Source organism: Hipposideros armiger, unplaced genomic scaffold (genome assembly GCF_001890085.2).
Source record: "Hipposideros armiger isolate ML-2016 unplaced genomic scaffold, ASM189008v1 scaffold_142, whole genome shotgun sequence".
Taxonomy (NCBI): domain Eukaryota; kingdom Metazoa; phylum Chordata; class Mammalia; order Chiroptera; family Hipposideridae; genus Hipposideros; species Hipposideros armiger.
This window is the reverse complement of record NW_017731492.1, coordinates 2,096,430-2,116,524: the sequence shown is the minus strand read 5'-3', so window position 1 is coordinate 2,116,524 and position 20,095 is coordinate 2,096,430. Positions and strand designations below refer to the sequence as shown.

Sequence of the window (20,095 nt, the reverse complement as noted above, 5' to 3'; positions counted from 1 at the left end):
GTCTTGCCTTTCATTTGAAAAAAACATACCTGTGAAGCACAATAAAGTCAAGTGCAATAAAACAAGCTATGCCTGTATTGGTTGGAATTTGGTCCTAGAGTTTCACAATTTTATTCCCAACTCTTTGGGGCACAGGGCATTGGGGAAGTGCTCCTCTGACCCAAGTATCTGTCCTGCCTGTCCCCCTATTGTCCTCTCTGCGCTTCACACTAAGAGCGCTAGGCAGCTCTGTCTAGAAAGCTTATGATGTTTTTTTAAAAATGAAGTTTCCGTAATCATAAAAGGAATATATTTTGTTAAAAGTAATGGTAGAGAACTGTACGGAATAAAAAGGAAGAGTGCCAACCTTTTGCTATCCTATTATCAATCCATTTACCCGAGGTCACAACTGTTACGTCTTGAGAGATTCAGACATATCATGCCAGTGGCAATATTTGAAAAAAAGAAAAATCTTACATTCCAAACAATTCTGTCTACGAGCCATCCAATCACTGATTTTATAGCTTTGATAAAACACTGGTCAGGTACTATAAAGGACTTTTAAGGTATTATGCCTAGCATACCCCGTGTGTGGTACAGACTGCAAAATGTACACCTTGTATTATTCTTTATACATCCTGGATTCCTGGGGAGAGGGTGTATGACGTGGGCGTGTTTCGTGTGCTTGATATCTATAAATACATTCAGAGTCTGCTCAAAGCTGCTCGCTGTTATTTCAGCACATTCACTATTCCCAGTTTTTATATACACCCGCATCCTCACAAAAAAAGGCGTAAAACTAAATTTCATTTCTGCTATGATGACCAGGATGCTAGATAAACTGCTATAAAGCTAGATTTTTTTTTTGAGGTGTACCTCATTGTAAAGATGCAAAGTTCACTTCTAGTTTGTCCGCAGCAATGTATAGAGTATCCTGTTTCCACTCCATTCTCTTGTCCTTCTTCAGTGTTGACTTCCAGAAGCTGACATCTATCTGTTTATGTCTCCACCTGCCTTCTGCAGTTTGTTTCCAGGTTTGTTTTCTCCCAGCTTGTGACTCTGACTCCATTTCTTGGCTAAAGCTTTTGTGTCTCCTTTATCCACGAATTCCAGCCCCCAAGTCCTCCGTCCATGGTTGCCTGTACCTAGGGCTGCAGTCTGCACTGAGCTAAAAAGTGGGACCTTGACAGTGTTTAAGCTCCATCACCCACCCTCTGGTCTCACTCACATGGCTTTTCCTCATGTAGAGCTTAGCGGTTTAAGAGCACAGTCTCTGAGGGGCCGGCCGAGTGGCTCAGTTGGTTAAGAGCTTGCTCAAGAGCTCGAGCTCCAAGCAACAGGGTCACCTGTTCGATTCCAGGCCTGAGCTGAGCTGCTGCTGAGCTTCCCACAGGTGGGAGGATGGCTCAGCAAAAAAATAAAAATAAAAAAAGAGCACAGTCTCTGGAGTCAGACTGGTCCAAATCTTGGCCTTGCCTCATATAGATGTAGATACGGGCATGGGCATAGATATAGATATGGATATAGCAAGGAACTGGCATATGCAACTGTGGGGGCTAGCTAGGCAAGTCCAAAATCCACAGGGTTGACTGTCAGGAAGGGCAGGCTAAACCTGCCCAGAGGGGCAAAAGCTACAGTCCACAGATGGAATTTCTTATTCTTCAGTAAAGCCTTAGTTCTACTCTTAAGGTCTTTTGACCGATTGAATCTGGCCTCCCCAGATTATCTAGGATAACCTTCACAGCAACACCTGTGTTTGTTTGTATAACTAAGGATGATAGCCTAGCCAACTGGCACATAAAATTGACCATTGCACCTTCTAACGTCTTATATAATTTATAATTTTTAAATTTATTATGTCCATTGCCTATCTCCCCCACTAAAATATAAGTTCCATGAAGGCTGGAGGTCATTGTTTTGTTTGCTGATACATTCCATAGTAAACATTCAATAGGTATTTGTTGAATTAAATCACTTGTTGAATTAAATAGCACCCCATTCTCAGAAAGTCTTCTCTGACTACCTGCTGTCTCTATAACAGATACCCACATCCCCTAAGTAAGGTGCTTCTCTTCTTCTCACTTACCTCTTTAGTTAGCTAAGTCCACCCACTTCAGTCAGACCCGTCTAACCTCCTTACAGGAGATTAAGTAGAGCACCAGAAATAACTAAATATCTTCTAGTTTTATTTATTTAACTTATCTCTTTGCTCACATTAGTCTCTTATTTACATCGATCCCTTTAGCTTTCTTTCTGCTATTCTACTTTGACCAGCTGGGAAAAATAAAAAGGATTGTTACAATTAAATTTACATATATAAAGAAACTTTACACAAAAGGACAAAAGGAGATATTGAGTTATGTGACATCTTTACCTACAGAAACAAGTCTTTTAATTTAGCATCATGCATCCATCATTTTACCAGCATCTACTAGGTACCGAATACATCAGATGTTGTATCAAATATTGAGAGGAAAGTCCAGGACTCTGCCTTCAAATTTTTTACAGTCTAGTGCAGAAACTATAAAGTCATGTCCTGGGGACTGAATCTAGTCTTTATTCACGATTAGTTCAACTCCCATATTGTTGGTACCTGTGGTGTTTGATATTTAAATCAGTTGTCAACATCCGAAAATTGGAAGATTTAACATAAAGATCAGAATTCTGGGCTTTCCTTGAACTATCAGAGGATCTAGTAACATGGCCCATATTTCTACATGGCACAAACAGCTGAGATCTGAGGAGTAGCTGCACCCTCTTACTGGGCATGAGATCTCCCTCTGGGTTCCCCACCTTCCCCACCCAACGTCCAGGTCAGGTGGCAGTTGCTATTTATCATCTTACCCCTGGCCTGAGTCCTTACTTAGGTTACCTTCCTGACCTCCTGTAGGCATTTGGTTTTTTTGATTCCTGGTATAGTGGGTTGTATTTGATAAAACACTTTTTAACTCTTTAAAACTAATTCTGCTTCTATGATACAATTTGATGTTCATTATAAATCAAAGAGGCATGTAGGCCAAGTAATATTAGTTCCATTTTTCACATGAGGTAATGAAAAATTGGAGTGATTAATTTACTAGTCCAGGGTGTAGAGGTGGTTTTAGAGTTCACATTTCCTGATGAGCCATTCTAAGTCTAAGGAGTACTGCAGAGGGATCTCCCGCCCACCCACCACCTCCGCCCCACTTTCCCCACTACAAGATTTCAGACTGAAGTAGTCAAAGATTGGGGAGGGAAGAAAAATGAACACAAAGCTAAATTTGAAATCTTACTATTACTTAAGATTGAATTGTGGCTTTTTAGGAGTATAATTGGCTAAAGGGCTTTTTATTATCTAAGAGTGATAGGCCTATTCCACACTTCATCTTAGGGCAGGAAAAGATAACACCAACATTATCTTTTTCTGCCGTAAGATGAAGTGTGGAATAGGCCTATCACTTTTAGATAATAAAATGGACAAAAATTGCATTTTCTATGCCATCAAAATGTGACATATTTATTTAATATAGCAGTTACACACAGAGATGCACACACACACACACACACAATTTTTGTTCCTTTTACATACATAGGATCACAGTATGCACAGTATTTTATAACTTCCTTTTTCTTCTCAACAGTATGTCATCTTTTTTTTTTAATTGCTAGATTTTATTTATTTATTTTTTCATTGGGGAATTGGTACAGTGCTGGGGAATTGGGGGAAGGGAAACAGACAAGTTGCTGTCATTTTTTGTTCTTCAGTCTAGTTGTGGAGGACGTTGCTTCACTGGCCCAAGCTGGCACCATCATTGCGCTCTGCCAGGGCGAGGCAGATCAGTCGCCAGCTTCTGGACGGCCGCTCACTGTGGCTGCTGGCTGCTCACGCTGGCTGCTGGCTACACACGGTAGCCCATGGCAACCCACTGCCACAGGGGGTGCAGCCCACGCCGTCGCCGGCGACTCATGGCAGCCCAGCTCCAGGTTGGCGACTCATGGCAGCCCAGCTCCAGGTTGAGCTGTTGTTCAGCATCTTAGCTGTAGAGGGCAGTGTCACTGGCCCTCATATGTGGGATCCAAACCGGGGCCCTCTGGTGTCCCAAGCCAGCTCTTAACCAATGTGCCACTCGGCAGGCCCAACAGTATGCCATCTTTTTATGACATTTAGTAGTCTATAATGTATTGATTTTAATGGTTCAATAATAGTACATTACATAGTGGTATTGTAATAATATTTGGCCAGCCACCTATTGGTCAATTTAAGTTTCCAATTTGTTGTTATATAAATATACTGCATTAAATATTCTGGTCGCTGACTCATTATGTGCATCTATGATTAGTTCTTTAGGAGAAATTCTTGGGAGTAGAATTGCTGTGTCACAGGACACATCTATTTCTTTAAACTTTTGATGCATGTGTAATGGCTCCTTAATCAATGCTCTTCCTTCTAAAATCTCCCAACTCCCAACTTGGTCTGTCTACTTCAGCCAGATAAATCTCACTAAAGTAACGTTTACATATTTTACTTCCTTGTTAAAATGCCTCAGTGTCTTCTGAGGTTTAGTATATTTCAAACCATTCTCATCTAGGTTTTGGGAGTCCCCTGGGAAAACACCTTACCTTGCCTCTTCTACTACTTTCCAACCCCAGTTAGACTAGACCTATAATTTCTGCCAGGTCCACCATTTATTCCTTTTCTCTACGAGAAACCTTGTCCCTTTTCTTCTCCATTAACCTAAATCCTATATGTCTCCCAAAGCCCAGATCAAATTATACGTCTTCTAGAAAGTGTTTCTGGGATAATCCCATCCCCAAATTTTCTTTTCAAACATGTGTTATATTCCCCTGTAATTTTAGGCATGTATACCTCATTTGCTTGAGATGGGCAAACTGGTCCCAATTAGGTTATTTTTTAAATCTGTCTCCAAAGCCAACATAGTGCTAGGTGCTGAATCTTGAAAAGAACTGTGAAAGTGTAGAATGAGTTATGGGAGAAAGTTCTGAAATAGTCCCTACGTGCCTTTAGAATTGGTCATCCTTCCATATGAAATTGGGTGAATGGACTTGATGAGTTTTCATAGTGGCTTCAGCCATACTTTTCTAATGACATGATTATAACTAGTTATTGATGAAATAGAAATAATTTTCAGCTGATCCTTTGAACGACACCTCCACTTACTTGCAGAAACTATTTGGTATGGAATTCAGTATAAGAGAAATATCTCTCAAAGATGATTTTTTTTTTTAAGATTTTATTGGGGAATTGGAGAAGGGGAACAGCATTGGGGAATCAGGAAAGGGGAACAGACAAGTTGCTGTCCTTTTGTTCTTTAGTCTAGTTGTGGAGGACGTTGCTTCACTGGCCCATGTTGGTATTATGATCATTGCGCTTTTCCTGGGTGAGGCAGTTGCTCGCGGGCCATTGGATGGCTGCTCACGGTGACTCAAGGCAGTTCATGAAAGCTCACGCCCACTGCCAGCCCCACTGCAGCCTACCGCTGTCGCCAGTGACTCATGGAAGCCCAGCTCCAGGTCAAGCTGTTGTTCACCATCGTAGCTGTAGAGGGCAGTGTCACTGGCCCTCATGTGGAATCCGAACCAAGGCCCTGATGCTCAGAGCTGGCGTCCCAAGCCAACTCCTAACCAACACACCACTCAGCCGGCCTTCAAATATGATTTAATCACCACAATTATCAAAGTAGTTGGTGGTGACCACATGACATGGATTTTGAAAACCACATTAGTGAGATTCCATTGTATAAAGATATTTTTATTCATAGCTTATGTTATAAAATAGAACCAATGAATCTTAAAATTATCCTAGACACTGAACATTACAAAAAAATCCCAAAACAACAAACCTTTAATTCACTTAAAAATACATAAAATATTTTTCTTCCACCCCCCCAAAGTATGGTACTTTACTGTTCCAAAAATATTACACATTCAAATAAACTGTAATTATGAACATATATAGCTTCTCACAGTTAGAACTTTAAAAATGGATTGTGCTAAATAAAATGCATGTTGCTGCAATATTTAAATAAGCTTTAAAGTAAATCATTATAAGCAGGCATGCAATTACTATGGCTTTAGAAAGGTTTAACTACGAACTAAAACACAAAAGAATTAAATTTCAGCAGCTTTTGACCACCACACACCGGTTCTTCACTATCTTCCTTATCTCCTGAGTTTTAAAGAGAAAGCCTTCTTAGGCAAGATAACTGGAATGAAAAATTGTGGAGAGAAAAGGTACAGACTGAAAAGATGTGAAAAAAAAACAGAAAGAGAGAATCTAGATATACTTAGGATTTCTGGTATTGTAAATCCATTTTTATTTATTTTTTTATTATTATTATTTTTTTAGCTGAGCCATCCTGCTACCTGTTGGCAGCTCAGCGGCTGCTCAGCTCGGGCTGGACTCGAACCGCTGTTGCTCAGAGCTGAAACTCTTGAGCGAGCTCTTAACCAACTGAGCCACTCGGCCGGCCCCTGTAAATCCATTTTTAAAGAACTAATTTTTACTGGATACATAGTGACTTTGAATCTTGCTCCCTCCCTAAGGATTAAAGTGAAAAATGAGATTTCCAAAAGAATATGTGTGGTTTGGTGAGAGGGGAGGGAAAAATGGGCTGTGGTACTAAGCTGCAACAGAGTATCTATTTGGCAGGGTCCAGTTTAATCTGATGCATCAGCCAAACTCCTGATGTTCACAACCTTCCCTGAAATTAGTATCAGTTAAAATCCTGGAGCTGTTGGCAACTGGCAGCTGAACTCTCCTGCCTGGGTTCCCCATAGCTACAGCAAATTGGCAGTAAGGCTGCCTTAGCAGCTGCTAATGGGCTGATGGTGCCGTACAACATGATTTTACTTATGTACAATAGAACAAATACAAACCCATGCATTCCTATATGTGCCACAGATGAATGTCACTGCATAGAAAAATGTTTGAAAAGACACACATAAAACCATTACTATGCGTTTTCTCTAGGGAGGGGATTGGGATGGGTCAATGGGTCTTTTCATTTTATGGTTTAAATTTTTACTGTAAGAATATAATCATGTATTATTTGCCTAATTTTAAAACTTAAAATTAAGAAAGCAACACTGGGATTGCCAACCTATGCAGAGAGAGATGTGGACACTATGCAGGAGAATTTACATCTTGTAACAAAGTAGCTCACCACAGAAAGTTGCATTACCAGTTTCTTCAGGGGACAATAACTTCATGAGTGATTCTATCTTTGTATGGAATGTCCTTGTTCTGGCTTATCTACAACTTCCCGTTGGACATTTTACTGAGATACCTTGCTAGGACTGCAATCTCTGCAGGCCTAAAACCATACACATTGTGTCACTTTCTTCTTTTTATCAATTCTATCCCCATATTCTCATGTTCAAAACCTAGGGATATTTGACTTCCTTGTCCCCAGATTAAATTAGTCATCAAGTCATGCTTATCCCATCTCTGCCATTTGGCCTTTCCTTTTTCATTTATAGCACACTACAGTTGACCCTTTCACAGTATGGGTTTGAACTGAGCGGGTCCACTTACCCGTGGATTTTTTTCAATAAGTATGTATTTACAGTACTGTAAATGGTATTTTCCTCCTTTATGATTTTCTAAACATTTTGTTTTCTCTAGCTTAGTTTATCGTAAGGATACAGCACATAATACATATAACATAGAAAAAACAGTTAATCGACTGTTTATGTTATTGATAAGGTCAACAGTAGGCTATTAGTTGTTAAGTTTTTGGGGATTGAATGTTATATACAAATTTTTGACCTCACGGGAGGTTGGTGCCCCTAACTCATGCATTAGTCAAGGGCCAACTGTGCTTCAAATTTGATTACTTCACACACAAATTCTTATAATAGTTTACCAACTAATCTCCCTGCTTCCAGTCTCTCCCATCTGTCATTCATTTTGCACATAAATGCCAGATTAAAAATCTTAAAAGTAGAGTTTGTTTATTCTACTACCTGGCCAAACATAACACACACAGACAGACAGACATACTCTTCCAATACTTGTCTACTTACTTCACATAAAGCCTGAAATCCATTCAAGGATCCCTAGGGTCTGACTTTAACACTAACATCTTGACTTTATTTCTTATTACCTGACTCTTGGAATCATTTATCTAAATCCTCTTTAACTGTCCACTGAAGATACTCTCTTTTCCCATGATGCACCTTTCTCTTCGTGAAGTGCTCAAGTAAGTATTTATTTTATTTGTGAGGACTTTGTTGTCTGGCATTTTTGTCTAATTAATTTGATTTAATGCATTGGATCTATTTCTTGTGTCTAAAGTTAATTACAAGCTTTTTAAAGGCAGAATCTTTGCCTTAAGCTTTTTATTATTTTTCTCCTCCACCATTCCCCATCTATTACAGTGTATTCATCAAAGAAGTCTAAAATCAAAGAAAGCTTCTCTGTGCCTTCCTTATTTCTGGGGAGCAGAAATATGCTTCTATAAATAAAAAACAAAGTAAAAAATAATATATAGATGTTGTATATAGCTGTTAAAATGAACCCTGAATGAATTTGAGTTAGAATGTAGGTACCTAGAGGTAAATGTTTTGGTTGGTGTATACAATGAATCCTGTCAGTTTGTTCATTTAACAGTATTTGTTGTGGGCATACTATGTGCCAGTATTTTTCTAGGCCCTGGGGATATGGCAGTGACCAAACACACCAAAACCATTGCCTTCATGGAACTTACATCCCAATGGAGAGGACAGATAATAAATGAAATAAATAACTCAAACACATAGTTTGTCAAATTGTGATAAGTGCTTTGGGGAAAGATGAATCAGAAAAGGAGTTTAGGGAGGGTCGACGGTGCAGGGGGTAGTTGCAAGCTAAAATAGGGTGATCAAGATTTTCCATATTAAGATTGGCTTAAATCAGTTTGCCTCAGAAAATATGACTAGGAATATTTTTCTGATGTTTTAATTTTAGTTGGCTTTTAACAAAGACTTCAAAATGGCAGCACAAGTTCATTTTTAGTTCAATGAAGAATAGTTCTCATACATATGCAGCCTGGATTCAATTCTATTTCTTGGGTTGGATTATTACCAAGATCTTAACAAGGAAAATGAAGAACTATGGATGCCTCAGGAATTGACTAACCACTTATACCTGCATTAAACATGCTTCTCTGCAGCCAGAAGCTGACTAGTACCAGATCAAGGACCAGAAAGGATTTCTTGGCAAAAGGATTCCTTGCAAAAATAATTCCGAAACTTGGGCTGAGCTCAAATTTTAAGATTTATGTGGACATTCAAGACTTACCTTTTCATATTACCATGTGAACAATTTGAACAAATAATACAAACTCCAGGAACTTAAGTTTCAAAAGGTCTAGAGTTTAAGAAGAATATTTTTCATCTCCTCTCTCAGCATTGTCCTTTATTATAGCAATCATTCTTTTCACAGGGTTATCCACTAATACTTCTATTAATGAAGAAGATGCATTTCAACATTACCCTTTGTCACCAAAAAATGTTGTCATTAAATAATATAGAAGGCATTGGAATACATTCTAGGAAGAAGGAGAATAGGGTATAGGGTATATATTATTTGGATAAAATAATACCAGTAGGAAGTTATTCCAGTATATTAAAACATTATATTAAAGTTGAGTCCACTCATCATTCTGTTAATTAATGTCGGATAATTTCTAAGTTTGATTAGGGATGAAGGAAGGACACGGAAGACCTGCAGATGGTAAAGGTTAGAGGTGATAGACATATTGACATCAGAAAGAAAAAAGGGAAGTGAATGGGGAAAGTAAGAATGCCAAAAACCAAACAACTCACAATTTTGCTTAGAGCCCATGCTATTAATAGCTGCGATGGACAAACCAAAGCTGTGGGTAGAAGTTTCTGTGTGTGTGTGTGTGTGTGTGTGTGTGTGTGTGTGTGTGTGCGCGCGCGCATAACGAGATAAATGACAAGCTAATAATGCTTCACATAATTTATCAATAATTTTTACTTGCTTTTCTTCCCCTAGCATTGATGACTATGTAGAAAGATGTTTAGTCCCAGGTAATTCTATAATGAGGTATTACATCACCAGACTATATAAATAGATACCCTCTAACGATGTACAAGTAAAAATAGATTAAGTAAATTTCCTTTTCTTAAAAAAGCGCAGAGAAACTGCTTACCTGATATACATGAGTGTGAAGTGTATTTTTGGATTCTTCCTGTACCAATTCCAACAGGTTTCCAATTAAACTTTGCAATTTTCTTTCATTTCTCTAGGAACCTCCAATACAGGATAATGAGCAGGTGTGCTATGCTAGAAGTAAGGTGGGTACCTTAAGGATGAAAACCAAGGAGGAAGCATTTGTATAGTAAACTAAACTGATAGAAATTAAGAACTCCTTCAATTAAATATTTTTTATTGGTTTGGAGAAGAAGATTCACATCACCCCATTTAACACCACAACGCTGAATGTACTCACAAATCCATTTGCTCAATAGCTAAATCTCACAAGAATACCTTGAAATGCTTCATAATATATTGTGTACACTAAGCTGCTTCCAAATCAAAAGAATAAAAGTGAAAAACCCTAGATTAAAATTAGAAAATCAAGTAATGCATTTTAGACTAACTCTTTAGGATAGAAAATAAGACTTTTTAGAAGGCCTCCATCTTCTTTTATACCCTATTTTTGAATGAGTGAAGCTTTTCATACTTGCTATCTTTACACTGAAAGGAATTACAAAACAGGCTCTTACGGTTTTATATTTTTTGGTGAAATTAAGTCTTTTTTTTTTTTTTTTTTTTTTTTTTTTTAGCTGAGCCATCCCGCCACCTGTTGGCAGCTCACGGCTGCTCAGCTCGGGCTGACTCGAACCGCTGTTGCTCAGAGCTCAAACTCTTGAGCGAGCTCTTAACCAACTGAGCCACTCAGCCGGCCCCTATTAAGTCTTTTCTTTATAGGAGTAATTCTCAGTTCCCAGGTTCTGGCCATGTGATGCGTTTGTGCCCACTACGCCACATTATATCATGCAGTTTTACTGCAACATCTGATTTCAACTCAATCTAAGTAATTTTTGCCACCAGCTACTGTCTTGGACTTGTTCCTCTGTGTGGTTCCAGCTTCTTTACAAATGATCTTCTGGTTCCTTCCATTAACTTTAGGTTATGGTTACTAATATGGCTAAGGGATTGCTCTATTTCAACAGTATAACAAATGGGGCTGGCCGAGTGGCACGTTGATTAAGAGCTGGCTTGGGACACCAGCTCTGAGAAGCAGGGCCCCAGTTCGGATCCCACATGAGGGCCAGTGATGCTGTGCCCTCTACAACTAAGATGGTGAACAACAGCTCGACCTGGAGCTGGGCTGCCGTGAGTCACTGGTGACGGCACAGGCTGCAGCCCCTGCTGCCATGAGCTACGGTGAGTGGCTGGCAAATCAACATGAGCGGCTGACAGCTGGTGTGAGTTGCTGGCAGCCACTGTGAGCGGCCATCCAATGGCCGGCGAGCGATCTGCCTCACTTGGGAAGAACGCAATGATCACGATACCAACATGGGCCAGTGAAGCTACATCCTCCACAACTAGACTGAAGAACAAAAGGACAGCAACTTGTCTGTTCCCCTCCCCCGATTACCCTATAAAATCTTTAAAACAAAAAACAAAAAAAACCACAGTATAACAAATGGATGGACTTTTGTAAGATCTTTCTCCTCAGTGGGCAGTGAAAAAAGCTCATCTTAAGAATAATCAGGTGGGTGGAGCGAATAACCTGAGCAAAAAGAGGTCAAACACCTCTCAGTGTCCAATCAGTTCTTATGCCAAGGGAAATGGAAACAATAAGTCCTTGGTGGCCTTCTCCTAATCCTTTGTGTCCTTTCACTTGAGAAAATGGTGAAACTGACATACAAAGAGGACTTACGATAAGTTTTTTTCCCCAATGCATGTATTTGTGTTCATCCTGTCAACTATTTTTGTTTACTTTTCTTGTAAATGGTGAAACAGGGTTAAGCGTTGAGGATGCATCTGGCCAAGGACCAGTTTTGTGAAGTTGCTTGGCTCAAACAAAGATGAAAATGGAAACTTTGGCCTCCTAAATCGCTATGGATCTCAGGCAGGTCTGCTTATGTCAGAAAGCCAAGGGTTCCAGCACTGTCTTTTCAAAAAACAACAAAGGCTCAGTGTAGATTAATTAAGATTTTCAAATTGCTTCAAGAATCTTAGATGAGATGCTGAGTTGTGGGTTCAGCTCTTTCTCTTCTCTAAACGGAATGGTGTCCAGGGCAGAGACTTGGATTAGGAAGATGGACTGTCTTCAACTCTACCTGGTGGCCAACATACTAGATACTAGAGCTTGTTGGCTGACATTTAACGCTTAGCAAGGTTGAGCTATATGTGGGTAAAAAGTACTCTTTCTCAGACTACTTGTAAAGCCTACAAATTCAGGGATGGGTGTGAAAAAGAAAAGGTTTGGGTAGACATTTAGCATGCTAAACGGCCTAGATCACTTAAAAATCAGAGAATTGTGACAGATAAAACTAATCCGGGGAAGATGCGGAAGGGGCTATGTTTGGAGTTGTGTGCCTACTTGTAAGACTGAAACATTCTCATTTTTTAGTATTTATTTGTACATATAACACTATTTTGGGTGGGAAGATGCACAAGCAATAGTTTTTTTGTTTTTGTTTTTTTACCTGAAAGAGCTCCTGAAATGGCTGATTAAATAGCCCTACTCACTCAGCTTGCATACTCAGCTTGTATAAGGAAGTCTGGCCAAAGGTTTGATCAAACCTAAGTTAGTGTGTATCTCTCAGGTCTAGCACTTAACCTTAATGCCCAACTGAGTCAGGTTTAATTGATGGCCATGGAAATATGCAGAAATAATAATAGCAACAAACATTTATTGTTTCCATTTTATATTTAGTGCTATATGTTTTGTATAGATTATTTAATCAAATGCTTACAATAACCTTATAAAGTAGGAAGTTTTATTCTGGATCTGATCAAAACCATCACTAACACCAGAGGAATAACTCATCATGTATGTCCTACTCATGGTGGATCAATAACGCCACCAGATTATAGAGAGGTTAGTTCATGCTAAGGCATACTGAGGTGTTGCCTTTTCCTGGAACAACACTTCACCAGGCTGTGAAGATACTTCTTCTGGTCCTACTCCCATCACATTGGCCGCTCCTTCTCTCTGTTTCCTTTGCTGAATCCTCCTCATCTTACTGTCTTAATGTTGGAGTGCCTCAGGGCTCACTTCTTGGTTCTCTTCTTTCCTCTAGTTACATTATCTAGTTGATCTTAACCAGTCTCATGACTTTAAATACCATCTACATGCTGACAACCTCCACATTTCAGTCCACCCCAGATACATATGTACACATATGTATATATATGTATATCTATATATACGTACACACACACACACACACACACACACACTAGGTCTGAAAATTAAATTCACTAACTTGTTGCAACAATATTGCTAACCTTTTTTTGATATCAGAGGGATTTTTCATTATGAATTTGTACCAACTGGACAAACAGTTAACCAAGTTTACTATTTGAAAGTGCTGAAAAGGCCACATGAAAAAGTTAAGACGACCTGAACTTCTTACCAACATTTCATTACAACAATGCACAAGCTCACACGGCATTGTCTGTGATGAAGCTTTTAGCCAGTAAAAAAAAAAAAAGTATCAAAACACCCTCCCTACTTACTTGATCTGGCTTCCAATGACTTCTTTCTTTACCGGAAGGTAAAAGAAATACTGAAAGGGAGACATTTTGATGACATTCAAGACCTCAAGGGTAATACAATGACATCTCTGATGGCCATTCCAGCAAAAGAGTTGCAAAATTGCTTTGAAGGGTGGACTAGGCACTGGCATCAGTGCATAACTTCCCAAGGGGAGTACTTCAAAGGTGGTCATAGTGATATTCAGCAGTGAGTAGGTAGCACTTTTGCTAGGATGAGTTCACAAACTTAATTGTCCTTCCTTGTATATGTATTTGTTTACACCTATCTTCACATGGATGTTTAGCAGGCACCTCAAACTCACTATGTCGAAATCAGAGTTTACAAATACTCCCCTTTCCCCACCAAATCTGTTTCTTCTCTATCTTCTCAATCTCAGTAAATGTCAACTCCACTTTCCCAAGCGCCTAGACCAAAAACCCTTGGGATCATTTCTGACGGCTCTTTCTCTTATACTCCTGTCTACTCTATCAGCAATTCCTGGGTGCTTTATCTTTTAAATAGAATCAGAATCTGGCCATTTTTCTCCACCACTCTGACTTTAGTCCAGGCCATCCTTATTTTTCATCCCAGCTAGGCTAAACTCCTCGCTTGCGCCTTTGCTTCCCTACATATATTGCTCATATAGCAAGCAGGAATTAAAAAACCCCAACTTATTATGAACCTTTTAAAATATACACACATATAAATGAACATTTCGCCCATCTTCTTTCTTCTATTCTTTACCCTTCCTTTTTTTGGTGGAATATTTTAAAACAAATTGCAGCAAAGTTGTTCTTTTATCAGAGCAAGCTGCTCACAACTTTCCATTAAGAGCCAAAGCCTTCTCCACGGCCTATAAGGCCTATGTGATTTGTCAATCCCTCCCTCTTCCCCCCACAATCTCCTTCCATTGTCTCCTGTCCTCACGCTGCTTGAGTTACACCAGAGGTTCTCCAACCTCAGCGGCCACCAGCATCGTCTGGAGGGCTTGTGACACGCAGCACAGGCTGCCTGGCCCACTCGCAGGAGTTTCTGATTCAGTAGATCGGAAGTGGGCTTCCAGAATTCGCATTTCTATTAAGTTCCCAGATGCCCCTGCTGCCCAGCGGGCAAACTTGCAGAACCACCTGCTACACTGTTCTTCCAGTTCCTTAACAAGCCAGGCAAGATTTTGCACAGGCGTCTCTGCACTGCTCTTCCCTCTGCCCTGAGTACTCTTAGCATTACTCAAGATTCGTGTCATCCCATCTCCGTTTAAATACCATCTTTTGAGAGGCTTCCCTTGATAGCACTCCTAAAATAGCACCTCACCTCCTCACCCTGCTATGATTTCTCTTCATAGCAGGCGTCGTTCCTTTCTCGTTTCTCTTATCGGTCTAGGTGGACAGCTCCACAATCGCACACCTGGTTTTGCTCTCTATCGTATCTCGGGGACCCAAACCTTGCGGAGTAGGCGTCCACTTCACTCGAATGGATCCGACACTGAGGAAGGAGGCCCAGCTTCTTGCTTGGGACACTAGATAGGCGAACTCATTTCTTCCTGCCTCAGTGTCAGCATTTGCAAAGGAACTGGTCTGTGATGCTTACCTTTCCCATGTCCCTGGGCTCAAATCAAGAGAATAACGTGGACACGCCAGTGAAGCACAGCGATCAGTGACTAGCAAACGCTGTGATGCTGTGCTTTCGGGTTCCCATTTTCTGCACAGACAACACCCCCTCTCATTCTCTAGCTCCCCCTCCCCGGTGACCCACAGACTCCACTGCAGGCGGCGGTCTCCCCCGTCCCGCCCCGCGGCCGCGCGGGCCCGCGTCTGGGCACGCCCGCCCCGCCGCCGCCGCCGCCTCAGCAGCAGCAGCAGCAGCGGCAAGAGGAAGGGGAGGCGCCGAGGGAGGGGTCCTCGGCCGCCGCGGGAGGCCGCATCGCCGTCCCGTCACGGCGTCGGCGCCGGCGGGGCCGAACCCGGAAGTGGCCGAGCCCGCGAGCCCGCCCGTCCCGCCGCCGTCGCCGCTGCCCCGCACTCGGGCGAACCCGGGAGCCGCGCAGGCACACAGAGCGCGCTCGGCCAAGCGGGCCATGGCTGCGGGGGCCGCTGCCGCAGGTGGTGGCGCGCGGTGAGGCGAGCGGCGCCCCCTCTGGGGCGGATGGAACGCGGCTCGGCGGGCGGGCAGTGCCGGCGTCCGCGGCTGGAATGGTGCTGGCGGCGGCGGTCGGTGCTTGCGTTCTGAAGCCCGCGAGGAGCCACAATGGAGACGCCGCCGCTGCCTCCCGGGTGAGCGAGTGAGCGGCGGGCGGCGGGCGGGTTGTGCCTCTGCGGATACGCGCGCCGCTGCGGTGCGTGTCGCCGGCCGCGGGCGCTGCGCGGCGACGGTCGCCCGGTGCCCGCCGGCGTTGGACGCCCGGAGCCGCCGGGGAGCGGGCGCTGGGGGCGGTGAGAGGTGGGAGCTGCGGGGCGTGACGAGGCGCGGTTCCCGCAGTCCTGAGGAGGACGCGGACGGAAACTCAGCCTTGGCCAGCCAGGGACTGAAAACGCTGCCCGAGATTTCCAGGCAAAGGCTTCCCGATCCCAGGCGAATAGCAGATTCGGGACGGGCTTGTGCTTGGGGACTCTGCTGGTCCCTGGAAGGCATGGGCTGCTGGTGCCCATCTGGCCGACCCCTTTCTAAGGGGGATGGAAATAGGATGCACGGAATTCCGTTGAAAAAAGGACCCTGAAAAGTACCAGACGCCCGGCGTCTAAATGAATTGGTCTTAGGTTGCTTGCTTCTCCGAATTTCTAGCAAAATTAATATACGAGGAGCTTTTACATCACTCTAAATGAGCCGCGGCTGTTCAGGGCATGTGACCTCTTTTACCTGGCACTGCAGAAAATTCTATCCAGAAATCAGAGCATCTTCTGTTTCCTTGGTACCCTGGACAAATTAGTAGTGTAGCGACCTGCCAGGCACAGGTGTCTTTTTTCCTTGGTACCCAGATACATTCAAGATCACCTGCAACAAAATTACTTTTTAGAAATAATAACAGCTGAACAATTATTTGGAAGATATTGAAGATATTACATTATTCAGCGCGAGATTAAAAAAAAACCATTTTGGTAAAAGTGGTCGATAAAGCCCCAGGAGTTCTGAAATTTTCAATTTTGATTTGCTTTCCTTAGGTTAACCTTAGGAAGGAACAAGAGCCCTTTGAATCTGACTTTTCAAAATGCAGACAAACCTCATTCTGAAGAACGGTGTACCTTTTCATAAGAGCATATGCATGGAGCCTTATCATTTTTCACTTAGATTTGGCTAGCTTCACTTCACGGCAGTTGTACCGCACCAGCCCTTTGTGGTTATTTGGCAGAATTCCAGCCAAAATATGGATATTAGGTTTGGGCTGAATCATTTTTTGATGTTGAGTCCTTTTAGGAGAGCTAATAGGATTCTGGAACTGGAATTCCTAAAAGTGCCTGATGGAATTTTTAGCTTTGAGTGGAACAGGTCATGGGGATCTAAGGAGTAGATGATGAGACACTTGAATTGACCCTCCTGGGCTGATAGAAACAGGGGTTCAGTTGCTTCACGATCGCTGTGGCTTTGAGAGCTTTGTGATCTAGTCTTATTCTTCAGCAGGTTTAGGAAGACTCCTGACTCCTAGGAAACATGATGGTGGATTGTTAGCCTCGGCAGGGTGAGCACAGCACCAGCACATGAGTTCTGTCCAGGCTGAGAGGCACTTAAGACAGGAAATGCTACCTGTATACATTGACAACACACAGCATATAGAATATACTATGAAGGTATGTTATCTGTAGCAAACCTGCCCCCTTTGTATCCATTCTCTGCAATCCCTTGTCACTTTAGGAGCAGAGGGAAGTAAAGGAAAGAACAAGGAGATCTTAGAATGCAGGTGAAAAAAAAGGGTGTGGAAAAGCAGGCTCTGGAGGGAGGGAGTAAAGACATAGACAATGATTTAAATAGAAATCATTCAAGATGAAATAGATGTATGCATGCAAATATTGATAAACTGAATCTAGAACAGATCAGCTAATCATAATTTTGGTGATTATGATTATGATTATAGCACAATTCTTTGGTATCGAGACTCAGTGCTGGAACAATGACAGGCTGAGAGGTAATGGAAAGACTGGCGTGCTAGCAGTGATGAAAGAATTGTAAAAACTTCTTTTAATCATGGCTCACTACAGTTGGTGAGACTTTTGCACTGTTTCTGTTCATTTAATAATAAATACAAATAGGTTTTGTTTTCATTTGGCCCATTTAGGATCAACCCTTTGCCCAGAGCTCAGTAGAGTGTTACTTACCTTTCTTTAGATAAGGAGTAGTCTTCCTTCCCACCCCGTGGCCTGTTTGCTTCCACTCCCATTAACTTGTTTTTTTCCCTTCCGCACTGAATCATGGATGCGGGATTTGAGAAATGCTGGCAGTGTCTTTGGAAAAGAGCTTCATTGGGCCTTACTGGGCTAGAGCTGGACTAGGACGGGGGCCAGTGGAAATTATTGGGAGGGGCTCAGCTTTTCTTAAGGTTAGATTTTTAGCCTAAGTTTTAAGGCAAAGAAAGATGTTTGATGTGAACTTAAAGTGCCTTGGATGATGGGGTTGGAGTCAGGGGCTCGTATCTTCTTTGTGCATCTATTTATTAATTCACTAATTCTGCAAATATTTGAATGTCTGTCCCTGCCTGGCACTGTGTGGTACTTTTGCTCATGCTTCTCTTTTAACAGTGAGTTTTACATTGTTCTAAAACCCCTTGCTCCCTTTAAGCCTGTTAGCACATTGTCTTGGAGGGATGGAGGTGACTATGCCCAGGCTCCCTAGTTCCTTCGGGATGGTCTGGTTGAAATTAGGTTTTGATTTCTTCTCTTTTCACTCCTTGCCTCCAAGTTCTCCTCATTCTTTTTGATTCTTACATCAGTTGTCACTGGTTTTATAGTTCTGCTTATTGTTTTTTGCATCCTTGAGTATATGTGGCATTTAGATTCTGTTGTGTTTTGGGGCCTAGGTGATATCAAGACCATGGGACATGTGCCTCTGATCCAGTCTGAAAGGTGTGCAACTAAAAATTAGATGTAAATTAGTAAAGGAGTTTCAGGCCTTGAACTGAGATGTACAAAAGAAAATGTAAACTGATAAGCCCTGACCTCAGGAATGTTTTTTAGATCCTAGCTTTTAGAGTTTTAAGAAAAGGATTTATAGAATTATTAAGTTGAGGGAAGAGTAGGAGGTATAGGACAGAGTACATCCTTTGACCTCCCCTTGCTGGACAGTTTTCTTGGCCTTTGTTTTCCTAATGGCTCCTCTTTCACAAGTTGGCTTTCTCTCTGTAGTCCTTGCTTTTTTGCTTTCCTTCTCAAAGCTAAGCAAACATATGTCAGATGCAACCACATCTTTTTTCAGTCAATTCCACATCACTGGATAGATACTCTTGAACATCAGAGGTGTTTAAGCATAGGCTAACAAACACCTTGTTGAGCGTGTTCTAAGGCTTTTATTTAAGCAGCAGGATATTGGTGGGTTAGAGCAGAGGTTCTCAAGACTTTTGGATTTTTCTGACTTGTAATATTAAAAAAAAAAAAAACGAAGTCCAACATAGAATTGCTAAGTTTTTTGTTTTGCCAAGTAAAGAAATTATCGATAAGATAATAGTTATCAACTATCATCTTTTTGTAAAAGAATGGACATTTTAGTGTCCCTTCACAAATTCAAAGAAGGACATAATCTCAGACTAAGGGATAGTTGTTAAATGGAATAAATTTAGTTTTATGAAAACTTACTACATTGCCCTATTTTTGTCATAGACCAGTTAAAAGTTCATTGAAACCTGACATTTGGGATCTGCTGGATCATATGACCTTTAATGTTGTTTCTAGTTTTAAGATTCAATTACTAAATTTGGAACCTTGCCATAGGTTACCCCAATATATATATATATATATATATATATATATATATATATTTTTTTTTTTTTTAAGATTTTTATTGGGGAATTGGGGGATGGGAACAGTGCTGGGGAATTGGGGGAAGGGGAACAGACAAGTTGCTGCCCTTTTATTCTTCAGTCTAGTTGTGGAGGACGTTGCTTCACTGGCCCAAGTTGGCACCATCATTGCGCTCTTCCCGGGCGAGGCACATCAGTCACTGGCTTCTGGACAGCCGCTCACTGCTGTTGCTGGCCGCTCACGCTGGCTGCTCGCTACAGACGGTAGCCCATGGCAACCCACTGCCACAGGGGCTGCAGCCTACGCCGTCGCTGGCGACTCACGGCAGCCCAGCTCCAGGTTGAGCTGTTGTTCAGCATCTTAGCTGTAGAGGGCAGTGTCACTGGCCCTCATATGTGGGATCTGAACTGGGGCCCTCTGTCGTCCCAAGCCAGTTCTTAACCATCGCGCCAC

At 41.8% G+C, this 20,095-nt stretch overlaps 1 long non-coding RNA gene across 1 annotated transcript in view; it reads right to left on the bottom strand.

Moving 5' to 3' along the window:
- LOC109386958 (uncharacterized) overlaps window positions 1-15,484 on the bottom strand; it is a 34,304-nt gene extending 18,820 nt beyond the window's left edge. Inside the window, exons 1-2 of the long non-coding RNA XR_002124875.1 lie at window positions 15,291-15,484; window positions 10,137-10,289 (exon numbers count right to left, since the gene is read on the bottom strand). This is a non-coding gene — a long non-coding RNA (uncharacterized LOC109386958). The remainder of the gene's footprint in view (window positions 1-10,136; window positions 10,290-15,290) is intronic.
- Between the last annotated feature and the right edge of the window lie 4,611 nt (window positions 15,485-20,095).